Source organism: Crotalus tigris, unplaced genomic scaffold (assembly GCF_016545835.1).
Source record: "Crotalus tigris isolate CLP2741 ecotype Arizona unplaced genomic scaffold, ASM1654583v1 scf7180000020145.1122116, whole genome shotgun sequence".
Lineage (NCBI taxonomy): Eukaryota > Metazoa > Chordata > Lepidosauria > Squamata > Viperidae > Crotalus > Crotalus tigris.
The window spans coordinates 250,037-277,822 of record NW_024097874.1 but is presented as its reverse complement, the minus strand read 5'-3'; the positions used below and the strand labels follow the sequence as shown (position 1 = coordinate 277,822).

Here is a 27,786-nt window from a genome sequence, read left to right as displayed (position 1 = left end):
TGACCCATTATTATTATTTTTAAAATTTATAAGCCGCCCCACTCCCGAAGGACTTTGGGCGGCTAACAATAAAAAACACATAAAACATAACAAACAACAATACAAAAACAATCATCCAGGGGTAAGGTTTTATAAAACCCAGGTCTGCCGGAAAAGCCAGGTCTTAAGTAGCTTACGGAACACCAACAGGGTGGGAGCGGTCCTAATCTCCGGGGGGAGCTGATTCCAGAGCGTGGGCGCCATCACAGAGAAGGCCCTCCTCCGCGGCCCCGCCAAATTGCACTGCTTGGCCGACGGGGCCCGAAGGAGGCCCAGCCTGTGGGATCTAACCGGACGTAGGGAACTATGAGGTAGTAGGCGGTCTCGCAAATAGCCTGGCCCTGAGCCATACAGGGCTTTAAAGGTAATGACCAACACCTTGAATTGGACCCGGAGACCAATAGGCAACCAGTGCAGCTCATGGAGGATAGGTGTAACGTGGGTGTATCGAGGAGCACCCACTATTACTCGCGCGGCTGCATTCTGGACCAACTGTAGTCTCCAAATACTTTTCAAGGGTAGTCCCATGTAGAGCGTGTTGCAGTAGACTCATCAACATACCCAGCATTTAATCCAATAACTGCCAGATATTCTAACATACTAACACATGCTCCCTAGTTAGAGTTATGTAGGTCTATGCTATGTCCAGAACAAAAGCTGTTCCACTGGTTCATTGTTCTCACTGTTGGGAAGTTTCTCCTTATTTCCAAGTTCCATCTCTCCTTGATTACTTTCCTTTCTGCCAATAGAATTAGATGTTCCCCAAGGATAAAATGAAATTAATTAAGGAGCCATCGAACGCCACAACGAACTTCACAGATTGGACATTTCAAATGTTTCTCCCCTTTGTGAAATATGATCTATAAATTTAGACCTAACAATGAAATCTTTCCCAAAATCTGGACACTTATACGGTTTCTCTCCTGTATGCATCCTCTGGTGTTTTACAAGCAGAAAAGCATAACTGAAACTTTTCTCACACTCTCAACATTCATGCGGTTTCTCTCCTGTATGAGTCCTCTGGTGTTTCACCAGGTCAGAATTCTTCTTAAAACTTTTCCCACATTCAGGACATTCAAAGGTTTTCTTTCCTGTGTGAGTCATCTGATGTGTCACAAGGTGGGAATTCTGACTGAAACTTTTCCCACAATCAGGACATTCAAAGGGTTTCTCTCCTGTGTGTGTCCTCTGATGTATCACCAGGCTGGAATTCTTTATGAAAGATTTCCCACAATCAGTACATTCAAAGGGTTTCTCTCCTGTGTGAGTCCTCCGGTGTGTCACCAAACTGGAACTGTGGCTGTAAGATTTCCCACAATCCAGACATTCAAAGGATTTCTCTCCTGTGTGAGTCGTCTGATGTGTCACCAGGTGGGAATTCTGGCTGAAACTTTTCCCACAATCAGGACATTCAAAGGGCTTCTCTCCTGTGTGAGTCCTCCGGTGCAACACCAGGTTGGAACTCTGGCTGAAAGATTTCCCACAATCCAGACATTCAAAGGATTTCTCTCCTGTGTGAGTCGTCTGATGTGTCACCAGGTGGGAATTCTGGCTGAAACTTTTCCCACAATCAGGACATTCAAAGGGTTTCTCTCCTGTGTGAGTCCTCTGGTGGATCACCAAGGTGGTATTTCGACTGAAACTTTTCCCACAAATTGGACACTCAAAAGGTTTCTCTCCTGTGTGAATCCTCTGATGTATCACCAGGCAGGAATTCTGACTGAAACGTTTCCCACAATCAGGACATTCAAAGGGTTTCTCTCCTGTGTGAGTCCTCTGATGTATCACCAGGCTGGAATTTTGTATGAAAGATTTCCCACAATCAGTACATTCAAAGGGTTTCTCTCCTGTGTGAGTTATCTGATGTTTCACCAGGCTGGAATTCTGACTGAAACATTTCCCACAATCAAAACATTCAAAGGGTTTTTCTGCTGTGTGAGTCCTCTGGTGGATCACCAAGGTGGTATTTCGACTGAAACTTTTCCCACAAATTGGACACTCAAAAGGTTTCTCTCCTGTGTGAATCCTCTGATGTATCACCAGGTAGGAATACTGACTGAAACGTTTTCTACAATCAGGACATTCAAAGGGTTTCTCTCCTGTGTGAGTCCTCTGATGTATCACCAGGCTGGAATTTTGTATGAAAGATTTCCCACAATCAGTACATTCAAAGGGTTTCTCTCCTGTGTGAGACATCTGATGTTTCACCAGGCTGGAATTCTGACTGAAACGTTTCCCACAAACTGGACATTCAAAGGGTTTCTCTCCTGTGTGATTTCTTTGATGATTCACCAAATGGGAATTTTCAATGAAACGTTTCCCACAATCAGGACATTCAAAGGGTTTCTCTCCTGTGTGAGTCTTCTGATGTGTCACCAGGTGGGAATTCTGATTGAAACGTTTCCCACAATCAGGACATTGAAAGGGTTTCTCTCCTGTATGAGTCCTCTGGTGTGTCAAGAGACTGGAATTCTGGCTGTAACATTTCCCACAATCTGGACATTCAAAGGGTTTCTCTCCTGTGTGAGTCCTCTGGTGTTTTACTAGTTCGTAATTTGTAATAAAACTTTTCCCACAAACTGGACACTCATATGGTTTCTCTCCTGTGTGAGTCGTCTGATGCGTCACCAGGTGGGAATTCTGGCTGAAACTTTTCCCACAATCAGGACATTCAAAGGGTTTCTCTCCTGTGTGAGTCCTCTGGTGGATCACCAAGGTGGTATTTCGACTGAAACTTTTCCCACAAATTGGACACTCAAAAGGTTTCTCTCCTGTGTGAATCCTCTGGTGTATCACCAGGCAGGAATTCTGACTGAAACATTTCCCACAATCAGGACATTCAAAGGGTTTCTCTCCTGTGTGAGTCCTCTGATGTATCACCAGGCTGGAATTCTGTATGAAAGATTTCCCACAATCAGTACATTCAAAGGGTTTCTCTCCTGTGTGAGTTATCTGATGTTTCACCAGGCTGGAATTCTGACTGAAACGTTTCCCACAATCAAAACATTCAAAGGGTTTCTCTCTTGTGTGAGTTCTTTGATGACGCACCAGGTGGGAATTCTGACTGAAACGTTTTCCACAATCAGAACATTCAAAGGGTTTCTCTCCTGTGTGAGTTCTTCGATGAGTCACCAGGTGGGAATTCTCCCAGAAACATTTCCCACAATCAGGACATTGAAAGGGTTTCTCTGCTGTGTGAGTCCTCTGATGGTTCACAAGGCTGGAATTTTGACTGAAACGTTTCCCACAAACTGGACATTCAAAGGGTTTCTCTCCTGTGTGATTTCTTTGATGCCTCACCAAATGGGAATTCTTAATGAAACGTTTCCCACAATCAGGACATTCAAAGGGTTTCTCTCCTGTGTGAGTCTTCTGATGTGTCGCCAGGTTGGAATTGTGATTGAAACGTTTCCCACAATCAGGACATTGAAAGGGTTTCTCTCCTGTGTGAGTCCTCCGGTGTGTCACCAGATTGGAATTCTGGCTGTAACATTTCCCACAATCCGGACATTCAAAGGGTTTCTCTCCTGTGTGAGTCCTCTGGTGTTTTACTAGTTCGTAATTTGTAATAAAACTTTTCCCACAAACTGGACACTCATATGGTTTGTCTCCTGTGTGAGTCCTCTGGTGGTTCACCAGGTGGGAATTTACAATGAAACTTTTCCCACAAACAGAACATTCAAAGGGTTTCTCTCCTGTGTGAGTCCTCTGGTGTGTCACCAGACTGGAACTCTGGGTGTAACATTTCCCACAATCTGGACATTCAAAGGGTTTCTCTCCTGTGTGATTTCTTTGATGCCTCACCAAATGGGAATTCTCAATGAAACGTTTCCCACAATCAGGACATTCAAAGGGTTTCTCTCCTGTGTGAGTCTTCTGATGTGTCACCAGGTTGGAATTGCGATTGAAACGTTTCCCACACTCAGGACATTGAAAGGGTTTCTCTCCTGTGTGAGTCCTCCGGTGTGTCACCAGATTGGAATTCTGGCTGTAACATTTCCCACAATCCGGACATTCAAAGGGTTTCTCTCCTGTGTGAGTCCTCTGGTGTTTTACTAGTTCGTAATTTGTAATAAAACTTTTCCCACAAACTGGACACTCATATGGTTTCTCTCCTGTGTGAGTCCTCTGGTGGTTCACCAAGTGGGAATTTACAATGAAACTTTTCCCACAATCAGAACATTCAAAGGGTTTCTCTCCTGTGTGAGTCCTCTGGTGTGTCACCAGACTGGAAGTCTGGCTGTAACATTTCCCACAATCTGGACATTCAAAGGGTTTCTCTCCTGTGTGAGTCCTCTGGTGTTGTACTAGGTGAGAATTTCTAATAAAACTTTTCCCACAAACTGGACACTCATATGGTTTCTCTCTTGTATGAATCCTCTGGTGGTTCACCAGATGGGAATTCTGACGGAAATGTTTCCCACAAAGTGGACACTTACACAGTTTCTTTCCTGTGTGAGTCCTCTGGTGGTTCACCAGTCTGGAATTCCGACTGAAACTTTTCCCACATTCAAAGGGTTTCTCTACGATGTGAGACATCTGGTGTTTCACCAGGTAGTAATTATACAGCGAAACATTTCTCACAAACTGGACACAAAGGAGATATTATGACCAAAGATTTGTTACATTAGTAGCATTTGTATGCCATTTTTCCAGTTTGGATCCTCTTCTACATAATAACCTATTCTTTTGCAATCCACTGATATGCTGGAGGAAGTCAAAAATGTGTGTGGTTCCTTGTTTAGTGGTGCTTTGATTGCACCTACTGTTTTCTTCCTCCCATTGGGAGTTCTGCATTACTGTCTGCCCTGTTTGAGTATCCAATTGACCTTTTCTTCCCCACTGACTTCCAAATATTTCCCTCTTTTTCTGAACGGAAAAATGATCCCCTTCACCTTGTCACGTAACCTATCCTTGTGTTCTGCATACTCTACTATTTCCAGCTTGAAATCTCTTCTTGATTTTCTCTTGCCTTTTGCCTGATGGGATGGGAGAATTGTGTAATTTTCTGAAGGAAATGGAAAATATTTTGATTTCTGGCTTGATTTACTTTCCTTTTCAAAAGTTACTCTCACTTCTCCGGAGTGCTCTTATTGCCATTCCCTTTGTCTACAAGATTCAAAGAAAAGTGTAACTTTAATTGTTTATAAAATGCTTGCAGATGTGAAAAAAGGAAAAAAAATATACATTACATTTAAAAAGCAAACATGCCACAATGCTAACCTCTTACATTAATTATGATTTATCGGACATTTCTGAGATTAAAATATCCCTTAAATCATGAAATTCCCTTGACTTGCATAAACCATAAACTGTAAGCACTGCTATGGGTTATCATAAAATATATCTGGAAGGTGGCGATGGCCGCGGTGATGGCTTTTTTCAGCCGTCCACCCTGGGATGTGTCAAAGGCAGCTGAGACAGCGATCAACAGCTGTCTCGCGGCTTGGAACCTCTCTCCCCGGGCGAAGGGGAGGAGTTGAGCTTTCCTCAGATAATGGTAGAACTCCCCAAGACCCCAAAACTTCTTTTTTGGTGGTCAGAGGGTGAGAGCTCCCACGGAGTCTGGGATGTTCCCCACATTCCAGCTTGCCTTTGCCCTGATTTTCTCAGGGCAAAGCTAGACGCTGCTTCCACATCTGCGCTTAAAATGAATTTGTGAGTAAATTTTGAAGCAGACAGAGCTGACCAGGAGAGACTAAAATGGGGATTATTTCGAGACTTTAACTCTGGAAAAGAATTTATCTTCTCCTTCTTTCAATTAAGAGTGGTGAAAAATGGCGCTGAGATGTTGATTCTGTGAGTGAACGGACTGGAACTTCTATTTGGAACAATGTAACAGATTTTGTATTTGTATAAATTGCAAGAATCTTCTTTTTTTCTTTTAAGGGGGCTTTTGTCTTTTTACCCCTTCTCTTTTTTTCTTTTTTTTGGGGGGAGTACTTGTTGAGTTTATAAGATTTTAGCAGACTTTTTAACAAGTGGTCTTAAAAATAAAATGGCTTCAAAGCATCTCGGAGCTTCTGTTGCTTCTAAAGCCTCGATTGTCCCGGTAATGCAGACAGCTCAGCAAGTTAAGTCTAAGTTTCCACCACCTTCTTCACTGTCATCAGCATGTATACTTAAAGATTTACAGGATGCCTTGGAAAAAAAGGCACGACAGATTAAAAAAGAGATGGAGGTTCTTTTTGAAAATAAATTCATGAAATTGAGAGAGGACATAGTGTTTGCGTTTCAAAAGTTTGTTGGTCACATTGATCGTCTGGATGATCATATTGATGATGTTGTGGACAATTTTGAAAAACTGGAAGATCGAATTGACAAAGTGGAAAATAACGTGAAAATCATACAGGATGAAATTACTATGTTACAATACAGAAACATGGAATTTGCTTTAAGAATAAGGGGAATGAAGGAAAATATGCAAGAGGATTTGAGACAAGTGGTGGTAAAAGATATAGCTTTCATTTTGGGGGCTGAGCCTAAAGAAATACTGAGAGAGACGAAAAAAGTTTTTAGGGTTAATTCAAGGGTTGTGAGACAGAGGAATTTGCCACGAGACGTGGTTATTTATTTTTCTAGGAGATCACTTTGTAACAAAATTTTACAGGCTTTTTATAAGCAGAAATTTCAAATTGCAGCTCAAGATGTTATAATTTTAAAAGAAATACCTTCAAAAATTCTTAGAAAAAGAAAGGATTTTGCTTTTTTAGTTGATGAGCTCAAAAAGCGACAGGTTCAATTCAGACGGGAGATACTGGTTGGAATAGTGATGAATTATGCGGGGATACATTACAGACTGAATACAATTTCAAAGGCAAAAGATTTTTACATTTCGGTTTTGAAGGTGGGCTCTCCATTACCTTTATAACCTGAAGAAAAGTTGGAAGAGCAGCCGGTTGAAAGTGCTATGCTATTGGATGTAGGTGAAATACAGGCTGAACCTTTGCAGCAGTCTCTTGAGACAGAAGATTTTTTAAAGGAACCGAGAATGACTCGTGCAGCCTATAGACGTAAATTGAAAGAACAGCAGAAGACGGATGTTGGAATAAAGAAAAGGAAATGATGAACTTTTGTAGTAGTTTTTTGAGATAGAAGATGTTTTAAAGGAATAGTGAATGATTTGTGTTCAGTATGTTTTAAAGGAATAGCGAATGATTTGTGTAGTATGTAGATGTAATAAAAAGGAATAATAGAAGGTGTTGATTTAGTGGAAAAGTTTAAATATTTGGGAGTATATATATTACAAATTTTTAATTTAAAGTGAAAAATAATTATGAGAGATATTATGGGTAAATGTGTAAAAGAATTTAAATTCTAATGATCTCAGTTGCTGAGAATTTGTGAGTGAGATGAATGGTTTGCTGAAATTTTTTAAGTAGGAGGGTATTAATAGATTTTCTTAGGGGTAAAAAGTAAAGAGACAATTTTATTGAATTTAAGTTTGTTGGTTAGGTTATATTGGAGGGAGATTTTTGTGTTTATTATGGATGAATGGTTGTTTAAAAGAAATATACACCTCAGCGAGGCGAAGATGGATAAATTACATGAAGAGTAAATATGGGTTATGATATGGGTTTAAAATGTATTATGTAGATTATGAATAATTTTTAGTCAAGTTGGAAATGCTCATATTATTATTATTATTCTTTTTTTTCTATTCAAGTTAAAGTATATTACTGATTTTACTATTTGTATAGTTGGATAAGTTTATTTAGAATTTTCTTGTTTATTTGTAACCCTGTAACCAGCTCTGGGAAGTGAGGGGGGGGGAGAGAGGGAGGGGGTTATTCTAGGGGGGGATATTGTTAAAAACTTGTATAAAACTTTTCAATAAAAAAAAGATTCAAAGAAAAGTGTGAGTTTAATTGTTTATATGCTGCTTGCAGATGTGAAAAAAAAGGAAAAAATATACATTACATTTAAAAAGCAAACATATCACAATGCTAACCTCTTACATTAATTATGATTTATCGGACATTCCAGAGATTCAAATATCCCTTAAATCATGAAATTCCCTTGACTTGCATCAACCATCAACTATAAGTGCTGCTATGCATTATCATAAAATATATCTGGAAGTCTGGGGTATAGATTATACACTTGCAGATATATGGAAAGAGTAATATAAATACACATACCTATAATTATATCTATGTGGAAAATTCATGTTTTCAGCCTGAAAAAGAAAAGAAGATTACTGTCAAACGTTCTGAGCTAATTTTTAGAGGTGTGGGGGCTTTAACTGATGAAATGATGTCTAAAGCTTCTGCAAGATTTGCACATGGGAGTCCTCGGCTTGCCATTTCCTGCCAGTATACCCACTGATTTTGCTTGTAAGAAGCTAGCTGGGAAGGTCACAGATGGGGATCATGAATGTGGGATACTCAGCCACCATAAACATGCAACAGCTGACAGCATCTGAATTGGTGCAACTCCCTTTTCCTGCATTTTCATAATCATAGGCCCAGAGAAGAAATGGTAAATGAAGACAACTTATACAACTGAACATCCTAAAAGGTTTTCCATAGCTATTCTTTCAGAAGTGCTGGCTTAAGCACAGTTGAACCTCATTAATACAAGTATGGGGTGCCAATAGGAAATACTGTGCTTGTTAGCTATAAATAGAAGTAAAAAAATAAAAATCCCAGAAAAAAAATAGTGGCAGTTTCAGTCTGACATTGTTGCAAAGAAAACAACAGGCCCACAAGAGAATAATGACAGTTGAAAGGGACCTCAGAGGACTTCTAGTCCAATCCCCTGCTTAGGTAGGAAACCTATATTATTCTTGACAAATGGCTGTCCAATCTCTTCTTAAAAACCTCCAGTAATGAAACACCCATAACGTCTGGAGGCAAGCTGTTTCATTAATTGTTCTCACTGACAAGAACTTTCTCCTAATTCTAGACTCCATCTGTTACTTCTTGTTCTGCTCTATGACACTTTGGCGCACAGGTCAATCCCTTCTTCTATGTGACAGCCCTCCAATTTTGAAAGAGTGCCATCATCTAAACACAAACTCTCCATGCGGCATTTTAGTCCAACAACTGAAACCTCTGCAGCCCAAACAATAAACTGGCTCTTCTGCACACCAGTCTCTGTTCCCCAAAAGGCCCTGCAGGCAGTTATTGGAGCTCCCAGGCCTGTCCCTTGAGTGGAAATTCTCTTATCTTTCTGAATATTATCACACAACCCCGTTGATCTCTTTGGAAAGCTATTTATAAAAAACAGTGGAAAGCTTCTTTTTCAGGGTAGATTATTCAGACCTTAAAAGAACAAAAATTTAAATTGAAAATCTCCACAGACAGGGCTATTCACTTACACGGGCAGAGAGGAAATCTGGGCACGTAAGAGAGTTAGATTCAGGAGCTCCATCCCAAAGGAAGCCCACCTGGACAGGGCTGCCCATTGGCCAAGCCCACCTGGACGCCTCTCGGGTCTCCCTCGCCCGCCTTCCAGACGCCCCTGGCCTCCTCCTAGCAGGGTTCCCGCCTCGTCTCCAGCCACGCTCCCTCGGAGCCCAGAGCTCCCCCGTCCTCTTCCCCTTCCTCCCCTCCAGGCACTGGGAGGCTGATCCTCCCCAGCGATGGGCAACGTCCGAACTGATCAGCCCGACTTGCTCCCGGCTTCTCCTCCGATCCGCCTTCGACTCACCTTCCAGCTGCTGCTTCGACCCTGGGAAGAGCACAAAAGCCTCCCCGGACGCCTCCTTCCTCTCCTGGGCGATCCGGAAGAGGAAGTTGCTCTGACCTTCTCCTCGCCTCCCTTCCTTTCTAGCAATGCAGTCCTCGATGGTTGTACCTCCTCTTCCCTCCACCACAGATGCCCTTTCTCGTCGCAGATGCTGCCTATCTGACCGTCATCTCGCGATAGGAGGCCGGAAGTCACGCTTGTCTCGTCTCGGCCTTTGGCGTCTAGAGAGGTTTTCGCTGATTTATCTGCTCTCCGGTCGTTTCCGCCTCCCAGCGACCGTCCTTTGCAACTGAGCCAAGTGAAACAGCGAAAAGTGACGATGCTTCTTAGTTTGCAAAGATTAGCTCCAGGCTGAGCCCTAGAAGTGTGTGAAGTTCAAACAGAAATGCAGACTAAGAGTTGTAACTCTCCAAGCAAAGACCTTACTTACACCATTCTGGCCAAATGGCTGTCCGGTCTCCTCTCAAAAGCCTCCACGGATGGAGCACTCGCAACTTTTAGAGGGAAGCTGTTCCACTGATTAATTGGTTTCACGGTCAAGAACTTCCTCCTTAATTCTCGGTTGCATCTTTTTTGACAAGTCTCCCTTCTGTTACTTGTTTTACTGCTCTCAGGCACTTTGGGGAATAGGTTGACCCCCTCAAATACCGAAAGACTGCTATCAGGTCACCCTTAGTCCTTCTCTGCATCAAATTAGAGATATCCAGTTCCTCCAACCGCTCATCCGATGTTTTAGCATCCAGTCCCCTAAATATCTTTGTTGCTTTTTTCTGCACTCTAGAGAGTCTCAACTTCTTTTTCTATTGTGACCAAACCTGGATGCAGTATTTTAAGTGCAGCAGTAATTCATTACTAATGCTTCATGTGATCTTGAAATTATAATGGCCATGAAAAACATGACCTATGACCATTTTTCATTCTTACAACTATTGCAGCATCCCTGTGGTCATGTGATAAAATTCAGATGTTTGGCAGCTGCCATGTATTTATGAGAGTTGTAGGGTCATGTGATCACCTTTTGCAACCTTCTGACAAGGAAAACTAACGGGGAAGCCAGCTTCACTTAAGAACTGTGCAAAAAACATCATAAAATGGGGCAAAACTCAGTCAACAACTATCTTGCTTAACAATGGGAATTTTGGGCTCAGTTGTGGTTGTATGTGAAGGATTACCTGTAATATCTTTTTGTCTTCATTTTTGCAGAGTCTAAATCTGGCTAGAGGGCAGAATTGCTCTGAGCAGCCTTCCCAAATTCCAGAGGAGATAGATTATTCCCAGGCGGGCACCATGGGCAAAACCCTTGGATTGCACGAGTTAGCAGAAAGCCAATGTAAAGATTCCTGCTCTTTCTTAGAGGTAAGTCTCAGTGAGATCAAAACCTCTCTACACCCCAAAACTTTATAGCTGATATTCCTATGGCTCCTAAGGATTTAGAACAGGGCAGCACCATCAGGTGAGAAGCTATAGGAGGGCCATCTTCACTCCTGCCGGCCAGGACTGCATCCAACAGCACCCACCATGAAGCTTCAGTCCTGAAAGAGGAAATTTTACATCTGCCATGTGCATCTGTAAATTTCCTTGCACGGAAGCCTCCATTAGGTCACAAAGAGGAAAAAATATGCAGCAGGGCCTAGAAAACGGGACCTAAGAAAGAGGGGCTGATTGTGAATATATGGTAGAAGAAATGTTTCCAAACTACATTTTTAAAAAGAAAGCAAAAGGGAAGAATAGAATATCCCGCCAAAGCGCATGGCCGACTGATCACCAGGCTAAACTTTTTAGAGGGGCTCCCTGCACTGCCATTTTTCATACAGGTCTAATAAGATATGAATGGTGATAGTGGCAATTTCAGCTACTGGCTCTGAGTTCTGTTTCATGGAGGAATCTGAACTCATGATGATATAACAAGGTAAATGTCCCCCAGACAGCTTGCCTACCTCCCAAGACGTAGTTTTTGCCTCTCAATGTTCCATAACTCCTGGAAGGAGTCTTCATGACTAAGCTAATACTGAATTACAACTTACGGCTTTCCATCCAGCGCCCTCCTGATATTTGTTTTTGGTGCCTTGAAGTCCGTCAAGTCAAATCAAGTGGTTTCCTTGTTTAACAAATGCATTGGGGAAAGCATGGACAGCGAGGTCATTAGGTACTTCATTTAACATACTCCTCGGGTTGTGACATGAATGGGCAGGATTCATTAATATCGTACGTCAAGGACTACGTGTAGTTTCCATCCATTGCTTCTTATTCTGCCTTCAAGTGCTTTGGAGAATAGGTTGATCCCCTCTTCTTTGTGGCAGCCCCTCAAATATTCTCTTCTAACACATCTGACAAGTTTTGGGGATTGTGCATTCACTCATAAACCAAGGACTGCTGTGCACCACCCTCAAAGGCAGCTAACAGGAAGATTTCACACTCCAGAAAGAAGAAATCTGAAGAAATGGAAAGGCTTATCTTAACTTTGACAAAAGTTTTTGTTATACTGGCCAAAGGTGGGAGTAGCTACAAAGATGCCCCATTCAGAAATACTGTTTTTCTACATATGATTTTGACAGAGGAAAAGAATTCCAGCGTGGGATGCCTTCAACAAATCAGTGGAAAAGAAAACCCGATTTTATTACTTTTGTGGCAGTCTATTAAGGAAACATAGTGGTCACTTCTGATTCTGGATCACGGCGGTCGCGTGCAGAGAGCCGTTTCTTCGCCAGCTGGTTTCCCTTTGCTGGTAGATCCTGCAGAGGGTTGAAAGTCGCCCTAGAGGTGTGACCAGTGATGAGGCTTCTCGTTCGACCGCAGAGGGGCGGAAGCTCCTTCTGTGGTCCGAGACAGCTCCTTAGGGCTGACGAAAAGATCGGCCATTAACATGGCTGATCACTTAGCTGCACCAGCTGACAGTCACAACAACATCTAAGCATAAAGAACCACTGTGGAAGATCCGGGTGAGACTCCTTCCCTCCTCTCCTTTTCCTATCCCTGTGAAAAGCCCTTGTGGAATTATTTCCCTGCTTTGATAGAGCGGCGTCTGCTTACTTGGGAAGACAAGCCATGAACAAAAGGAAAGAATAATTAATTTTAATGGCAATCTTTTTTTCTTTTTCTTTTGGATATTCTGGGATCCCGAAAAAACCTTGATTATAGAATTTTATTATTCTACTTATTTGGAGAATATTGCTTTTTTTTTGTTCGTTCTTTTAATTGGAAAAAGGGGAAAAAAGACTTTATAGATGTTTGGAAAAAGATCTTATAATTAACTGGGGACATCTGCTGACGAAATTTGACATCGCAATTGTTTTTCTCAGCTTTGATTTTGAAGCTGCTTTGACCTTCAAACTATCATAAAAGGGAAAAGATAAATAAGCTGAAGCTGCTGTGTAAAGAAATCAACTGTTAGAAATAGTGGAGGCAGATATTGACTGAGTGTTATTAAATATAGCCTCCACTAAAAGACAAAAGGACTATTCTTAATCACTATTAAAATGGAAGAACCTTAAACTCACAACTTGTCTGTATGCTTATACTGGAAAAGATTTGTGAGGCCACTGAACAAGTGAGCTCCAGTATCAAAGAGCTTATTTCAGAATTACAAACTGGAGCAGGGGCGGGGCCAGTTTTTGGGCACTCTGTCTCTAAAAGGTTCGCCATCACTGGTCTATTCTATAGACCAAAAAATAATAGAAGAGGAACAAACCGACACCAAAGAGGATTTTACATTATTCTATATACAATCCACTGAGATTTTCGATGAACAAAGAGTGACTCTATTTGAACTCTTAGGGCAACAATGGATTAATTACAAAGGAGCTAACTTCTTAAAATTGGCAATGGGATGCTTTCCCTTGATTCAAATGATATTTCGAGGAATGAAGGGAGACTTATCTGTTGACATAGAAGCTTTGTTATGGAAACCTGCTTGGCACAAAAGGAAAGCCAGAGTAATATTTAAAAATGGAATTTAACATTGTATCTAATAGGTTAAAAAGGCTTTTCAGAGATATAGATTGATTTATGTTTAGGATTTAGAACCATAATTGAGATGAAAATTACTGGTCAGATTATAGTTTTGAATTGTAATATGGTTTCAAATGAGTTATCAGGACAAGAAATAGAATATATTTGTGAAACAGAGTAAGAACCTATTTTTTCGTGTGTTTTTTGGAATAATATGTTTATTTTAGGCATGATAACTATTTTGTAAGAGAAAGAGAATAAGGAAATATATTGTGATAATGGAAGACATGGTCTAGTAAATGAAGATCTACTAGAATAAGAATTAGAATATATTTTGGATGTTTGAGAATGTAACTGTTGGAATAATATGCTTATTTTAGATATTATCACTATTATGTTATGAAATAAGGGAAATAGGGATACCTGAAATCCAAATTATATGACTATTTAAAGCTTAAGTGGAATATGGTAACTGGAAATTAGTAAAGCTTAAAACAGGACTTGGATTTCTATAGGTAAAAATTTATTGATAATTTTATTGATTGAATTTTATTTAAAAATGTATTAAGTTGAATATGTCATATTAATTGAGCAAAAGAGAGGAAATTTTAAGGAGCTAATCTGAACTATATATGTATAGTTTTTGGATAATTTTGTTTTTGGATAATTGATTACCCCATCACCACATTGTTTCCTAAGTACCTTGACATAAAAACTGAAAAAAAAATCAATAAAACTTATTTTTTTTAAAAAAGGAAACAAACGTTTTGTCAGAAGTAAACACCAATTTCCAGGAAAAATGTCATAAATTGGGGTCAAAATTATAGGGTGCTGCTAACAGCTGTGAATACAAGCCAGTTGCTGAACACCCAAAAGGTGGTTGTGTCATCATGGCGGGGATGATGGAACTTTGAATTAGGGTCTCAAGTAACTTTTGGGGAGTCCGTTGTAACGTCAAATGGTCACAAAGCAACCCGTCATGTGTTAATATGACCAATTTCGTTTGTTAAAGGAATTCATCAGGTTTTTCAAAACATTTTTGTCTACCCACTGTCTCCATCCATGGGGACCTCAATTACAGATAGATTACAGATTGTTGGTAATTTAATAATTGTAGTGGGTTAGAAACCCACTGTATGTGTTGGGATCTCACCACTGAGCAAGAGTTGAGAAAAAAGGCTTTACATTTTTATTATTAAATGTTTTTATTAATAAACTTATTCGCCACCCTTCATACAGTTTGAGGCAACTTTAAGCATCTTGCCTTGCCCTAATGTTCATGACAAGTTTTTCCCTATAAAAAGTTATAGATAATTCTTACACAATGCATTTTAAAAAATGAAATTTTTTCTGCTGTACATTTTTCACTTTGCCACCACCAAGGGGGATGCAACAAATATGCCAGCATCTTAGTGCTGCTATTACCCAGCAACCATCAAAGGGTATGACAAAGGCACTTTCAAGAAAACAAAATCACAGTAGGAGTTGCTTATTAATCTGGAGATGCTGTGATCAAAACCATGATCCTGTTTCTCTTCAAGTCAATATTCCTACAGCTCCTCTCCAGATTGCTCTGCAAAGCAGAACAGCCTTTACATGTGAAATTTTACACTGCTTTTTTCCCTGGGTCTTAGGCCATCACTTATCTTTTGAAGATCTCCCAGAGGCACTCATCATTTTCAGTGCACCCATAATCCCTTAATGCGGCCTACAGTGTTCAGCTAGAAAAAAGAGAGCAGTTTCTCCTTCCCCCAAATGACAATGACCCAGAAGCAGCCGCCATTTTGGCCCTGAGGCAGATATGTCAAAATGGCAGCTACTTCCACAAGTCTACCATGTGGCCCAGGGATGAATCGCAGGCACATTGAAAATAAGGGCCCAGGGATAAGTGGCCTGCCCTCTTTCCCCAACATGAGCTTCAGAGATCTTCAAAAGTTAAGGAGGAGGAGGGGGAGGCCTGGTAGGGTGGGAGTCAGGCTAAACAACTGCAGGGACCCATGTGGGAGAAAAAGCCTGTGGGGGAGGGAAAGGCTTGAGGAAACCTGTTTAAAGAAGCCTGGGGGATGCTATGTGGGAAGAAGAGGCCTGGGCGGCAAAGGCCTGGCAGGAACCAAGGGTTGGGGTAAAAGAGGCCTTTGGAGGGAAGCCTGGGCCTGCACTGGACCTCCAAGAGTTTTCGCCAATATTGAGGTAGCCAGTGTTCTGCTTAATGACTCGCACATAACGGCTGCATCAGGAACAGCAGGGCTAGGGGTGGTTAAGCAAAGCAGGCTCTAAACCATAATGGATGGGCCCCATTACAGTTATATCCCAAGGATTAACTGTACGCTGGTCAGGAAATTTCACAACAGTTTCTCTCCTGTTATGTGTCCTCTGGTGTCTCATCAAGTGGGAATTTGCAATGAAAGATTTCTCACAAACTGGACATTCATACGGTTTCTCTCCTGTGTGAATCCTCTGGTGCTTTACCAGGTTAGACTTTGCAATGAAACTTTTCCCACAATCAGGACATTCAAAGGGCTTCTCTCCTGTGTGAATCCTCTGATGTATCACCAGGTTAGAATTCTGACTGAAATGTTTCCCACATTCAGGACATTCAAAAGGTTTTTCTCCTGTGTGAGTTCTCTGGTGTATCACCAGGTTGCATTTGTGACTGAATCTTTTCCCACAATCAGGACATTCAAAGGGTTTCTCTCCTGTGTGAGTCCTCTGATGTATCACCAGGTGGGAATTTGAAGTGAAACGTTTCCCACAAACTGGACACTTACATGGTTTCTCTCCTGTGTGAGTTCTCTGGTGTGCCATCAAATCAGAACGGTAACTGAAAGTTTTCCTACACTCTGGACACTCATATTGTTTCTCTCCTTTGTGAGTCCTCTGGTGTTTCACCAAGTGGGAATTTGCAATAAAACTTTCCCAACAAACTGGACATTCATACGGTTTCTCTCCTGTGTGAATCCTCTGGTGGTTCACCAGGTCAGAATTTGCAATGAAACCTTTACCACAATCAGGACATTCAAAGGGTCTCTCTCCTGTGTGGATCCTCTGGTGTATCACCAGGCTGGAATTCTGACTGAAACATTTCCCACAATCAAGACATTCAAATGGTTTCTCTCCTGTGTGAGTCCTCTGGTGCATAATCAGGTTGGAATTCTGACTGAAACTTTTTCCACATTCAGGACATTCAAAGGGCTTCTCTCCTGAGTGAGACCTTTGATGTATCACCAGGTTGACATTCTTATTGAAACATTTCCCACAATCAGGACATTCATACGGTTTCTCTCCTGTATGAATCCTCTGGTGGTTCATCAGATAGGAATTTGCAATGAAACGTTTCCCACAAACAGGGCACCCATACGGTCTCTCTCCTGTGTGCGTCCTTTCGTGTATCACAAGAGTACAACGGTAATCAAAACTTTTTCCACATTCTGAACACTCATATGGTTTCTCTCCTGTGTGTGTCCTCCAGTGTATCACCAGACTGGAATTCTGACTGAAACCTTTCCCACAATCAGGACATTCAAAAGGTTTCTCTCCTGTATGAGTCCTCTGGTGCACCACCAAGTTGGATTTCTGATTGAATCTTTTCCCACAATAAGAACATTCAAAAGGTTTCTCTCCTGTGTGAGTCTTCTGGTGCATCACGAAGCTGGCATGCTTGATAAAGCATTTACCACATTGGACGCATTTATAAGGCATCTGTCCTGTGTGGGTCCTTTTAATGAATCACAATGGGGCTATTTTGACCAAAGACTTGTTACATTTGTAGCATTTGTATGGCTTTTTTCCTGTCTGGATCTTCTTGTGCATAATCACCTATGCTTTATTTAGTGATGCTTTGATTTCACCTACTGTTTTCCTCCTCCCATTGGGAGTTCTGCATTACTGTCTGCCCTATTTGAGTATTCAATTGACCTTTTCTTCCCCACTGACTTCCAGATATTTCCCTTTTTTCCTGACCGGAAAAATAACCCCATTCAACTTTTTATGTAATGCATCCTTGAGTTCCATATACTCTACTTTTTCCAGCTTGAAATCTCTTCTTGATTTTCTCTTGTTTTTCACCTACCGAGATGGGAGAATTGTGTAATTTTCGAAAGGAAATGGAAAATACTTTGATTTCTGGCTTGATTTACTTTTCTTTTCAAAAATTATTCTCAGTTGTCTGGAGTGCTCTTATTGACATCTTCTTCATCTGTAAGATTCAAAGAAAAGTATAACTTTTTAAATATAATGCTTGCAAATGTGAAAAAAAGAGAAAAGGTATACATTACATTTAAAAAGCAAACATGCAACAATGCTAAAGTAACTTCTTACATAAAACATGATTCATCAATTATTACAGAGATTTTAGCGATGTGGGGGATTTAACTGATGAAATGATGCCTAAAGCCTCTGCAAGATTTGAAGCACTGATTTTCCCATGGAAATCCTCAGCTCCAAGTAAAGGCAGAAAATACTCTTCACAATCCCTCTGCTGACATCCCAATTGAAGTAATCCTCACTTACTGACAGGAATTGGGACTGGCATCTGTGTCACTAAGCAGCCCGATCATTAAGCATGATATCATATGATAGAGCCAACTTATATCAGTTGTTAAACAAGTCACCCTAGGTGGTTAAAGTGTCAGAATACAGTTATATTTCCTTTCTGTCTACTCTGATATAAAACCAATTCTTACTCTCTCCTAGATCCTGCCCTACTTCTAAGGGGGAGGGGGGTCTGCATGCGGGTTTTATTACTTTCACTTCCTCTATTCACTACAAAGTAAACTTTTGTTGCTGGCAAATAGATGGGGAAGAAATGGAGGTAGTGACAGATTTTATTTTTCTGGGCTCCAAGATCACCTCAGATGGGGACTGCAGCCAAGAAATTAAAAGACGCTTGCTCCTGGGGAGGAAAGCTATGGCAAATCTAGACAGCATTCTAAAAAGCAGAGACATCACCCTGCCAACAAAAGTGCGTATAGTCCAGGCCATGGTTTTCCCAGTTGCAATGTATGGCTGTGAAAGTTGGACCATAAGAAAGGCTGAGCGCAAAGAATTGAGGCCTTTGAACTATGGTGCTGGAGAAGACTCCTGCGAGTCCCTTGGACTGCAAGGCGTTCAAACCGGTCAGTCCTAGAAGAGATCAACCCCGACTGCTCTTTAGAAGGCCAGATCCTGAAGTTGAAACTCAAATACTTTGGCCACCTAATGAGAAGGAAGGACTCACTGGAGAAGGGCCTAATGCTGGGAAAGATTGAGGGCAATAGAAGAAGGGGACGACAGAGAATGAGATGGCTGGATGGAGTCACTGAAGCAGTAGGTGTGAACTTAAATGGACTCCAGAAGATGGTAGAGGACAGGAAGACCTGGAGGAACGTTGTCCATGGGGTCGCGATGGGTCGGACACGACTTCGCAATTAACAACAACAACCTTTTGTTTATTCGCTTTCAGGTCTGCTAACCATCACAATGTAACCATTTGCCTTTCATCCTATGCCCCTCTGAACCTCTCCTCCTTACTGGCCAGCGAGAGAAGGTGGGGGGGGGGAGATGCAGCATCTGGGATCTGTGTGAGGAGATGTTGAATGATCTTGCCAATGGAGCCAGATTGATGTTATCTCTCCTGGATTTTACACCTAGAAATCTGCTGGTCTGAATAGCCCGGAAGAACTGCGGGGTGGGGAGATGCTTAGGGACACTCTAAGTCTAAAACATCAATTTGTAAGGAAATCCCTCAGATCCTGTGTATCATGCCTGCTATCAATTTCTCTTAATAAAAGTTCCTGTTGGAACCCATTGATTTTTGCTTGCTGGGAAGGTCACAAATGGGGGTTATGAGTGTGGGATTTTGCGGCTGTCATAAATGTGCAATGGTTGGCAGCATCCAAATTGGTGCAACTGCCTTTTCCTGCATCTTCATAACCATGGGCTCAGTGAACAAGTGGTAAATGAGGACCATCCGTACAACCGAACATCCCAAAAAGTCCCCAATAGCTATTTTTTTAAAATCACAATTGAACCATGTTAATACATGGATGGGGTGCCTATAGCACATACCATGCTTGTTGGCTAGATATGGAAGTAAAAAAACAAAAATCCCAAATGAGGCCAGTAGCAGATCATTCTGATATTGTTGCAAAAAAACAAAAAAACAACAGGTCCACAAGAGAATAATGGGAGTTGAAAGGGACCTCAGAGGTCTTCTAGTCTAGGGCTTGTCAACCGATAGTACGCGTACCACTTGTGGTACGCGACCACTTGGCTGGTGGTAGCCGGCGTTGCCTTCATCCCCCCCACGGTGTCGCCTCCTCCCCGCTCCATTCCTTCCCACCTCAATTGTGGGAAATATGCTGCTTGGCGGCAGCATGCACGAACTTTACCAAATGTGTCCTGCAGGAGGCGTGTGAAGAATGCAGGCGCAGAGCAAGGCCCCACCCTCTCCAGGGACTCATTGTGCAGCAATTGGTTTGACTTCTCATGCATGTTGAGCCCACCGGGGCTTGACAGGGTGAGAGGGAGGGAGGGAAGGAGGAAGGGGCTCCTCCTCCTCTCCTAAGGTTCAAAGCATGATCAGCTTCCCAAGGGCATCACAATCCCAATTTATGTGTTTCTGCCATACCTCCTCGGCGCTCCTAGGTATGGGGCGGGCGGAAGAAAGCTTGGCTAGGCTAGCCAAAGAAAAGCCACAGAGCCGCGAGCTCAGATCGTAGGCAGATCGGAGAAGGGGGTGAAGAAGAGGAAGGGGATTGGGAGAGAGGAAACACCAAGCTTGTCCTTGCCTCTCCCAAGAACCTCCTGCGCCACCTCACAGGAACACCTGGTTTCAGATTTACGCCGCAAAAGTTTTTCTCACGCAGAGGAGAGAGGAAAAACAATTGCGGAACACTCGGGAATTTCTTGCAAGGCACCATGTACCTTGGTGCTTATTTCCTAATGCCTTCCCCCCATGTTTTCTGTTCCACCCCGAATTCGCCTCCCTTCCACTCTTCTTATGCAGCCATCTATGGTCTTAATACAGCCCTAAGTCTGTCTCGCTTTCAACACCCCCTAATATTCTTCATTCAGACAGGCTTCCAGAATTTGACTGGCAGGATGCAGGTAACCCCTCCCCCCTGTCCTGCCGCCATGCTGCTTCGTGTCCCGTGCCTCTGTGTCTCAAGCCTCCGTTGCACAGAACTGCTGGCATTATGCTTGGGTAGAAGATTTTTTCTTTTACAGATGAGGCGGGTGGGCCCGACATTCGCGGGCAGGCAGGACCCCGCCCGCCAAGCCACCGCCTCCCCATCGGCCTCCATGCCAGCCGACTCCGTCGCCAGACCTCCCAGCTGACGGGCGCAGGTCCGGGGGTTGCCAGCTGACGGGCGCAGGAGTTCGGCACTGTGGCGGCCTCCCCTTTGCCCTCCGCACTGGCCAAAGCGTTGCCTGACATTCCAGCTGACAGGCGCAGGTCCGGGGGTCGCCAGCTGACGGGCACAGGAGGTAGGCGCTGTGGCGGCCTCCCAGCCACCTGCTTCTTCAGCTGGAGCAGTTGCCAGGGTTTGTATGGTCTCCAAGGGCCGCTGACGCGGTCCCCGCAGCTGGCGACCATGCAAGCCTGCTTCTTTGGTTGGCAACTGCTCCAACCAAAGAAGCAGGCGGCTGGGAGGCCACCATGGCGCCTACCTCCTGCGCCCATCAGCTGGCGACCCCCAGACCTGCGCCCGTCAGCTGGAACATCAGGCAACGCTTTGGCCAGTGCGGAGAGCGAAGGGGAGGCTACCGCAGTGCCGAACTCCTGCACCCGTCAGCTGGCAACCCCCGGACGTGCGCCCGTCAGCTGGAAGGTCTGGCGACGGAGCCAGCTGGCATGGAGGGTGGTGGGGAGGCGGCAGCTCGGCGGGCGGGGTCCTGCCTGCCTGCGAATGTCGGGCCCACCCGCCCCATCTGTAAAAAAAAAGTCTTCCACCCAAGCATAACTTTTAAGGATTTTAAGGATCTTTGAGAGGGAGAGAGAAATAGAGAGAGGGAGAAAAAGAGGGAAAGAAAAATAGAGGGAGAGAGACAAAGAGAGAGGAAGAGAGAGGGAGAGAGAAGGAGAGAGAGAAAGAGGAGAGGGAGAAAGAGGGAGACGGAGGGAGAGAAAGGGAGAGAAAGAGGGAGAGAGAAAGGGAGACGGAGAGAGAAAAAGAAAGGGAGACGGAGAGAGAAAGAAAGGGAGAGAGGGAAAGAGAAAGGGAGAGAGAAAGAAAGAGACGGAGAGAAAGAAAGGAGAGAGATTAAATTAGTAACATGGTTGTTCAGTGAATCTGGTTTCCCCACTCACTTTGCTTGTCACAAGGTTGCAAAAGGTGATCACATGACCCTGGAACAATGTGACCATCATAAATAAGAATCGGTTGCCAAGCATCTGAATGTAAATCACATGACCCTGGGGATGCTGCAATGGTCATAAGTGTGAAAAATGGTCATAAGTCACTTTTTCCAGTGCCGTTGTAACTTTGAACAGTCACCAAGCAAACTGTTGTAAGTTGAGGACTACCTGTATTTTATCACTTTTTTCCATTTTTTTTTTTTTTTTTTGGTCATCAAGCTTTTGACACCTTGCTGGTGGTACTCGAATGTTGCCATATTCTAAAAGTGGTACAATCGGTGAAAAGGTTGAAAAGCCCTGTTCTAGTCCAATCTCATTTAGGTAGAAAACCTATATCATTCTGGACAATTGGCTGTCCAATCTCTTCTTAAAAACCTCCATTGATGAAACACCCACAACATCTGCAGTCAAGCTGTTTCATTCATTATTCTCACTGACAGGAACTTTCTCCCAATTCTAGGTTGGATCTCTTTTTGATAAGTCTCCGTCTGTTACTTCTTGTTCTGCTCTACGACACGTTGGCTCACAGGTCAATCCCCTCTTTTATGTGACAGCCCCTCAACTTCTGAAAGAGTGCCATCATCTCACAAACTCTCCATGCGGCATTTTAGTCCAACAACTGAAGCCTCTGCAGCCCAACCAATAAACTGGCTCTTCTGCACCTGTCTCTCTTCCCCAAAATGCCCTGCAGGCAGTTATTGGAGCTCCCAGGCCTGTCCCTTGACCGGAAATTCTGTTATCTTTCTGAATATTATCACAGAACCCCCTTGATCTCTTTTGAAAGCTGTTTGTAAAAAACAGTGGAAAGCTTCTTTTTCTGGGTAGATTATTCAGACCTTAAAAGAAAATTGAAAACCTCCACAGACAGGGCTGTTCACTGATACGGGCAGAGAGAAACAGGGACGCAGCAGTCACCAGAGAGGGAATCTGGGCATATAAGAGAGGCAGATTCAGGAGCTCCATCTCAAAGCAAGCCCACCTGGATGCCTCTCAGGTCTCCGTCACTCGCCTTCCAGATGCAACTGGCCTCCTAGTAGCAGGGTTACCGCCCTCGGAGGGGTGCCCCCTCCAGCCACGATCCTTCTGACACCCAGATCTCCCCGTCCTCTTCCTGTCCTCCAGACAGTGGGGGGATGATCCTCCCCAGCAGTCACGGGGGAACGTGGGAACGGTGGCTCCCAACCTTCCGGGAAACACCAGGAGCCCCCACGCTGGGAGCCGGGCTGCGCCAAAAGTTGAGGCTGCGGGGCAGGAGGGGGGCTCGGAGGAAGGATTTGAAGAGGATCGGAGAGCCGTTCGCCGAAGCCGCAACCGAGGAGGAGGAGAAGCAGAGGCGCAGCGGTTCCCACGGAGCAGAAAACCTCGCAAGGAAAGGCGGAGGGGGTGCAACTGGGGGAAACCCATTTCGCTCTCCCTCCCTCCCTCCCGGAATCCCTCCTCCCTTCCCGCACCTGGGGCTCCCCCCCTCCTCTCCTCCCCCTCTCGCAGCGATCTTGCTGCTGCCTTTTGCACGCCCCTCCCAGCGCTGGGATCTCCGCAGCCCTGGCTCAAGCGACGCCTGGAGAACAGGAAAAGGACGTGGGAGCGGCCGGAAACTCGGCTCCCAGCCCCCTTTTCCCGTTTCCTGCCTCCTCTCTAGGCGGAGAAGAAAAGCTGTCTGCGTTTAACCCCTTCGCTGAAGCCGCCGAGCAATGCCAAAGTCCTGCATCCGGGCCTTCGCCGTTCTTCGCCCGGCTTTAGGCGCTGCAATTGTGTAGCCTTGTGCAATATATCAAGATGTGTCTGATAGCACCTTTTCTAACTAACAGATTACATTAAAATGCACAAGACTCTTAAGCCTGCAATAGAGCTACTCACTTTTCACTCAGACGGTTTGAGGCTTCCATAGACTCACACGGCTCTCCTCCCAACAATATGGAGAAGACAAAACGGAATTAGGCACAGGAGCCATCGGACGCCTTAACAAGGGCAATAATTGAGGGGATTTGGTGTAGCCTTCTTTCCTAACTGCTGCTATCTGCGTTTGCAGTATTTCAGAGATTTCAAATGGAGAGGGATCCTGACGGTCAAGGGGAGGCCACAAGGCACAGTGTTTCCTTCCTGTTTGAGTGGCAGCGACATATTTAACTGTTTAGTGCCGAGGGAGGTTTCAAGCAGCTGTTAACGCATTTTCATCTCTGTACCTCTTGACAGCTCTATTTGGTTGCTAATTGACTCTGCATTGAAGCTCCCTACTGTTTATAGTTTGCAGGCTCACAAAGATAAGCTTTGGGAGAAGCGCCCTGCCCTCAGGATTTCTGTTGACAGCTTGCTGGTTAATTTGGAACTCCACAGTTGCAAAACATGGCTTTAAAGGAAAAATAAGAACAAGAGGAAAAAATGGAATGGCTCCTTTACAAATGTAGTAGGGAGGGAGGGTCGGCCTGCTGCATGGTGTGAGAGGGAGAAGAGAGAAAAGGAAAGGGAGACAGGGAGACCAGCGGAGAAGGAAGCAAAGCAAGCAGAGACCTGAGGGAGAGAGAAGGGGAGGAAAACAGGTGAATGAAGATGATCCAGAGCAGTGTTTCTCAACCTTGACCATTTTAAGGCAATGCTGGCTGTGGAATTCTGGGAGTTGAAGTCCACATGCCTTAAAATGGTCAAGATTGAGAAACACAGATCCAGAGAGAGAAACCGAGTCCAGATGATCCAAGGAGAGGGAGAGGGAAGCTGATCTAGGTGAGTGAGTGAGCAGCTCCCGCCTGAAGGGAGCACCAGACACACCAGGAAAAAAAAGGAAGGCGAGCAGCTCCACAAAGGGACAGGGGAGATGAACTGACCTGGGCAAGTGGAGGCACCCGGGCGAGTGAGTAGAACAGGCTGGCGGCCAGGACGAAGCACAGAGCGAGAGGCTCTGAGAATTTAGGCCTGTGACTGAGGGCAGGAAGACACCAAATTGCCAAGGAGAAAGGGACAAATGGATCCGGACTCTTGCGCCCTTTCAGGGGTAGCGCTTCACAAAGAAATCCAAAAAGACCCATCGAAGAAGCAATCTTCCTAGCTGACATCCAACAATATAGGAAGATGCATTCACTTAACAACTTGTGGTTTGGTTTAACAATCACAGTAAAAGCTGTCATAAAATAGGGACCAGTCAAGGCGTGACTCACTCAATAAATGCATTGCTTAGGGCATTGATGGCGAACCTTTTAGAGACCGAGTGCCCAAACTGCAACCAAAACCCACTTATGTATCATCAGATGCCAGGTAGGTGTGGCCCATTGGGTGGGCATGGCTGCAGTGGTAATGGTAGACTGAGTGGGACTAAAAAATTCAATTAATCAATTCCAACTTTGCGAGATCTTTTTTTTCCTCGTGAGAAGTTGAAATTGATTGATTGAAACTTTTTTTTTTTTTTGCACATGGCGGCGGAGGCCTAAAGTGAAAAGGTTTTATAAAACCCAGCTGAAGGCCTAGGATTGGGGAGACGGCGCGTGTGCCCACGGAGAGGTTCTGCGTGCCATCTGTGGCACGCATGCCATAGTTTCGCCATCACGGTCTTAGGGACTGAAATTCCAGTCCCTAAACTTGCTGCCCTAAATATGCACTCCCAAAATGGCAAACTCACAAAATAAATCCTGAAGGAAAGAATTAAGGGAGAGTGAAAAAGAAACTTTTTGTGGCAAGATAATGTACAGAGGAACCAAGGAATGTTGCGTGTCTGTTAAGTGAAAACCAAAAGTAAAAATATCCCAAGTGATATGGCCGGTTGATGGCGGCTAACCTTCTTAGAGGGACACTGTACAGCACTACTCTGGATGCAGACCCAATATGCTGTGGATGTGATGATGATCTAACTAGAGTTAAAAGAGGCCAGTTCCAGCTTTTGACCCCAAGCTCTATTCCATGGAGGAATCTGAACTTTTAAAAACCCAACATATATTTTATGTATTCTCTTTTCCTTCAGGAAAAATTCAAGAGGGCATACAAAACATTCCTATCTTTGGTATATAGGTAGTCCTCAACTTACAACCATTCAGTGACCAAAGTTACAACAGCACTGAAAAAAAGTGACTATGACAGTGTTTCACACTGTTGCAGCATCTTCAGGGTCATGTGATCAAAATTTGGATGCTAGGCAACTGGTTGATGTTTATGATGCCTGCGGTGTCCTGGGATCATGTGGATCCCCTTTTTGTGACTTCCTGACAAGGAAAGTCAATGGGGAAGCCAGATTCACTTAAGAACTGTATTCTTAAGAATTACAGTGATTCACTTAATAACCAGGGCAAGAATGGTGGTAAAATGGGGCAAAACCCACTTAACATCTGTCTCGCCTAGCAACAGAAATTTTGGGCTTAATTGTGGTCGTAAGTTGAGAATTACCAGTAATATATTTTTAAAATCTGCAACAGCTTACTGTAGTCTCCCAGAAATGTTGTTCCCATATTTCCCGTGCTGGGGATGATCAGCTCCCTAGGGGTCTGGAGAGGAGAAAGGGGAAATCTGAGCTCAGAGGAAACGGGGAAGGAAGCTGGAGGGGCTCCCCTCCGAGGGCGTGAACAGTGTTAAGAAGAGGTCAGTGGCCTCTGAAGGCGGATGACAGGGACCTGAGAGGCCAAGGTTTGGCCAAGATGCAGCCCTGTCCAGCTAGGCTCGCTTTGAGATGCAGCCCCCGGATCTGCCTCTCTTACACGCCCAGATTCCCTTTCGGGTGACTGATGCATCCCTCTTTATCTCTGCCCCACCAACTGAACAGCACCACCCATGGAGCTTTTCAATTTTAGTTTTACGGGTTGTATAACCTACATTGAAAAAAGCAGCTCTCCATTGTTTTTTACAAACAGCTTTACGAAAGAGATCAAGGGGGTTCGGTGAGATTTTTTTAGAAAGATTAAAAAGTGACCATGCAGGCCTTGGGGCTTTAATAACTGCCTGCAGAGCACTTTACGGAAGAGAGACTGGTGTGCACAATGTCCAGGCTGCTTGGGCTGCAAAGAGGCTTCAATTGTTGCAATAAAATGCTGCATGGAGCCATTGTGTAAGCCAGTCCTGCTTTCTCTAGCTCAGACATGTCAAACACAAGGCCCATGGGCTGAATCTCGCCTGCGAGTGGCCCAAGATGGCAAGAGACCGCCCCCCCTCCCCCTACACAGGACAGCCAGGCATTCCCCCCCCCCCCGGCGTGCACACAGGAGGCGGCAAGCTTGTGGGGGGGCGGTGCATTCAGTGGCTCTGCAACCTGCTGCCACCGGGTCAGCCCTCCAAACAGCAGGCACACCAGCAGCAGAGGGCCGGCCCGGTGATGGCAGTGGGCTGTGGAGCCACTGGGTGCGTCAGTAGAGGGGCTGGCAGGGTGTGGTTGCTGCCAGACACCGTCACCCCCCAGCGCACTCGCCGCCTCCTGTGCACGGGGGCCAATGGCTCACCTTGCTCCACGACAGTGGCACCCCTGCCCCAACCCCTGCCTCTCATCTCAACCGATGGGACGAGTCTCCCGCCCACCACCCCACCCACCAGAGGCCCCTGGATTCCCAACCCCACTGGCCCCACAGGCGCCCCCTGACATGAACTACGTCAAGCTGGCCGCGCCCACCCAGTCGGCTGTGACCACCCCCACCCAGTCAGCTGCGAACACCCCAGCCCCCAAGGGCAACCAGAATGCTGATGGGGCCCTCAATGAAACTGAGCTTGACACCCCTGCTCTAGCTATTCCATTGCAATCTTCCCTTTCCAATTTTCAGTTTCCTCCCAATTTCATCTCTGTATTAGGCACGGGATTTCTCTGT

At 44.4% G+C, this 27,786-nt stretch overlaps 2 pseudogenes; one reads left to right on the top strand and one right to left on the bottom strand.

Annotated features, from left to right (window-relative positions):
* LOC120318249 overlaps window positions 1-27,786 on the top strand; it is a 227,066-nt pseudogene that overhangs the window by 97,460 nt on the left and 101,820 nt on the right.
* LOC120318239 lies at window positions 517-23,421 on the bottom strand (annotated as a pseudogene).